The 4,223-nt window shown below is 42.7% G+C and overlaps 1 long non-coding RNA gene across 1 annotated transcript; it reads left to right on the top strand.

Annotated features, from left to right (window-relative positions):
- Positions 1-1,168: 1,168 nt before the first annotated feature.
- Positions 1,169-3,894, top strand: LOC135010987 (uncharacterized). The gene is made up of 6 exons (XR_010210246.1): positions 1,169-1,232; positions 1,906-1,947; positions 2,251-2,331; positions 2,915-2,977; positions 3,726-3,749; positions 3,865-3,894. It is a non-coding gene; the product is annotated as an uncharacterized LOC135010987 (long non-coding RNA).
- The last annotated feature ends 329 nt before the right edge of the window (positions 3,895-4,223 follow it).

Raw genomic sequence — 4,223 nt, 5'->3', positions numbered from 1 at the left:
TACCACCACCACCACCACCACCACCACCACCTGCTGCTGCGCTGCCAGGTATTGTGTAACGAGAATTCTGGTGCTACTGTCATCGTTGTTACACTACTGTACATGTGTCCTGGATACTGTACAGTACATGTTTCCAATTGACAGCTTCACTTACAGTACTGTTATTTTTTTTCCCACAGTACCACCACCACCACCACCTGCTGCGCTGCCAGGTATTGTGTAACGAGAATTCTGGTGCTACTGTCATCGTTGTTACACTACTGTACATGTGTCCTGGATACTGTGCAGTACATGTTTCCAATTGACAGCTTCACTTACAGTACTGTTATTTTTTTTCCCACAGTACCACCACCACCACCACCACCACCACCACCTGCTGCTGCGCTGCCAGGTATTGTGTAACGAGAATTCTGGTGCTACTGTCATCGTTGTTACACTACTGTACATGTGTCCTGGATACTGTACAGTACATGTTTCCAATTGACAGCTTCACTTACAGTACTGTTATTTTTTTTCCCACAGTACCACCACCACCACCACCTGCTGCGCTGCCAGGTATTGTGTAACGAGAATTCTGGTGCTACTGTCATCGTTGTTACACTACTGTACATGTGTCCTGGATACTGTACAGTACATGTTTCCAATTGACAGCTTCACTTACAGTACTGTTATTTTTTTTCCCACAGTACCACCACCACCACCACCTGCTGCGCTGCCAGGTATTGTGTAACGAGAATTCTGGTGCTACTGTCATCGTTGTTACACTACTGTACATGTGTCCTGGATACTGTACAGTACATGTTTCCAATTGACAGCTTCACTTACAGTACTGTTATTTTTTTTCCCACAGTACCACCACCACCACCACCTGCTGCGCTGCCAGGTATTGTGTAACGAGAATTCTGGTGCTACTGTCATCGTTGTTACACTACTGTACATGTGTCCTGGATACTGTACAGTACATGTTTCCAATTGACAGCTTCACTTACAGTACTGTTATTTTTTTTCCCACAGTACCAACACCACCACCACCACCACCACCTGCTGCTGCATCCGAGAGCTCCGGAAGTGGTAATAATTACTTTTTGTTACAGTCACACTAGTTTCCTACAGTATTACTGTAATTTTTGTATTTTACAATACTTGTCATCTTTTACACACAGACCGCCTCGTAATTGATACAGAGGAGGAGCTCATTCCCATTGATTCGGGGGAAGAGGAGCCAGATTATAGTAAGTACAGTAGGATTTTCTCAAGCCCATTCTTAAAAGTATTGACCAAGTCCACTTTTATTACTTTTCAGGCAGGGAATTCCAAACATGCACTGTACAGTATTTCCCTCACTGTGAAGACCCCTTTTCGCCTCTGTGCGAAATCGCCTCTACTTCAACAAGAGTTACTGTGCACGTGTCCTCTGTGTCCATCTTATCAAAAACCGTTCCTGTGTATTGTCCCCTTACTGTACTGTATACAGTATATTTGTAAAGGTTAATCATGTCCCCTCTTAATCTCCTCTTTTCCAATGTAAACATGCCTAGCCTGCCTTTCCTTGTATTCCATCTTCTCAATCCACTTCATCACTTTGGTCGCCCGCCTCTAAACCTTTTGTAGTTCCACGATATCCATTTTGTATTATGGTGCCCAAAATTGTGCATCCGACCCACCCTCCACTAGCCTAACCCTCCAATCATACTCTGAATCCACACTCTGCATTCTGAATGTCGGGATCCAGACAGCAGGTCTTTTAAATACAGTACTGTATGTCCCCTACCGCTGGACAGTCATTCTGCTCCTACTGTATTATGAATATATCTCTGCCTCCTGTAGCACTGTACTACTGTGCAATTTTGTAGTAACTGTACTCTACTGTATTTTGTTTATAATATTTTTTTATTTTCAACTCAGTAATTATTGACAGTGAGGATGAAAAACCCTCTCCCCAACTTGGTAAGTAAACTGCAGTATTGTACTGTACTGTACATTGTGTTAAACCAATGGGTTGGGTTTGCGTGACCAGCAGTCAGGATTCTAGCGGTCAGGTGACCGACAGTGGCATCCTGATTGCAGCAATCCCAACAGGGTGAGGTACGGTATCCTAACCCTCCTCCACTACCCCCTGATTCTGGCCTCGACATTCTCGTCTCTGTGTGCGAAATTTACTCTCCTCCTCCAATTCCTGACTGAATTTTTGCTTTACTGTATTCAACACAGAATACAAAAGTATATTTCATGGATTTTTTGCTTTCACAGGCCCTACACTGTCACAGGCGGTGGCGGAGGAGGAGGAGGAGGACCAGGACTCTCTGTCCCTCACCACACTGCACCCATTAAGTAAGTCCAGTCCGGTACATCGTGCCTCTGTAGAGCCAGTTTGAGCAAGGAGAGATTGATTGCTTCTTTTTTTGGTGGGGGCCCAAACCAACCAGTCATTTCAGCCACAGTCGTGTGGCAGACCCTGTTTATATAACATAAGGGTGGTTGGGAGGGCCCAATCACAATTCCATCTTGCACCTCTTTTTTTATTTATTTTTTTATTTATTTATCTTTGCATCATGTGATGTTTGGGGAAAATTGTTATAAGGTTTGATGTAAAAAAAAGGTTAAAAAAAAGAGGCAGATTAGATGGGCAAAGTGGTTCTTACAGTATTTGTCATCAAATTCTATGTTTCTGTATGCAGACCCTCCAACATGACCCGCCGCACTGCTCTGTTTCTAGACTTCCCTCTTAATTTATGATTTCCATCACCTGTGTTGAACTAGTTATATGATAAGAAAGCTGTTTCTTCACAGGTGATGGCAATAATAAATTAAGAGGGAAGTCCAGAACCAGAGCATTTTGTACCATGTTGGAGGGTATGTGTATTTCCTGGAATTAACCTTTTTTTTTTTTTCACATTAATGTTTTTTTTCACAGGCCCTACACTGGAACAGGCCACGGAGGAGGAGGAGGATGATGATGATGCTGCTGCATTTAGTGGTAAGAATTATTACTGACATTGATCTGATGCCATCAGAGTAGCACTTTTCATCAGATTTTTCTGGCAAATGCGTAGAAATCGGATGAAAATTGTTTTTGTTTGAACTGGTGATATTGCCCATACAGTAGCAACCGATCACATCCCACATTAACATTTACAGTATCTAGTTACACTTACAGACGATAATACAGTACAGTAGGTAATATTTGATTGGTTGCTACTGTATGGACAACATCCTGTTCTAAAAAAAACACCCATCTTACTCAATTTCTCTCTCTCTCTCTCTCTCACCCCTTGTCACTGTCTCTCCATTCATCTCTCTAGATACTGTCAGTGATGAATTTCCCATTAGGCACGAGAGGCACGTACTGTACCTAGTGGCGGCATCTGTTTGGGGGCCTCAGTTGGATGCTTACAGTATGCTAATACTGTCATCCCAAAAATTACCACTACAGTAACTGCTAAATATTTTAAGTGTACTGTACAATATGCACATACAGTACTGTACAGTATACATAATTCAAAAGAAAAAAGAGTTGCTACTGTACCTTATTCTAGTCATAATCACCGGCATACGGGTCACTCACAAATTTTCTGATGGTCTCGGTGGGGTCCCTTGGAATCACCATGCCTGTCACAAGCATACCTTTTTTTACCCACCTGACACTGGGCCTGGAAACTAGTGTACTATTACTATACTTTTTACTGTATACTGTATCTTATAATATTCTTCTCTTTTACCCACAGACGACGAGCCAGAATACATTTTTGGTAAATATACTGTACAGTAGCAATAGTTGGTACTGTAATTACAGTATTTTTTTTTCTCCAACATTATTTTAAGTCAAACTGATATGACTAACTGTACTGTATTATCTTTTTACAGTCCGTCGCCAACCAGTGGAGGAGACACCTGGTAATAAAATAGAAATACATAATGCACTGTACTGTATTCTAACTTACTGTAACATGTATAACACTGAGCTGATCATCTTCACACCCTCTGACATAACCTTACAGTACAAACTGTACTTTCTCTCCTTTTTCACCCTCTTCACTCCACAAATGCATGCTGCGTTTCCTGACTACTGATATAATAGTGTGTAGAGCGTAGCGAGGCACCGTGCCCACCGCGTGGCGAGCGAAGCAAGCATGCAAGGGGCTGCTTTCCGCTCGCCGCCCCTGTCGGGATTGTGTGGTCGGGATTCCGGCGTCTGTATTTTGACTGCCGGGATCCCGTCCAGC

This window comes from Pseudophryne corroboree, chromosome 1, assembly GCF_028390025.1.
Source record: "Pseudophryne corroboree isolate aPseCor3 chromosome 1, aPseCor3.hap2, whole genome shotgun sequence".
In the NCBI taxonomy this organism is placed as follows: Eukaryota; Metazoa; Chordata; class Amphibia; order Anura; family Myobatrachidae; genus Pseudophryne; species Pseudophryne corroboree.
The sequence above is the reverse complement of the archived record's forward strand: the minus strand, read 5'-3'. Positions and strand labels throughout refer to the sequence as shown.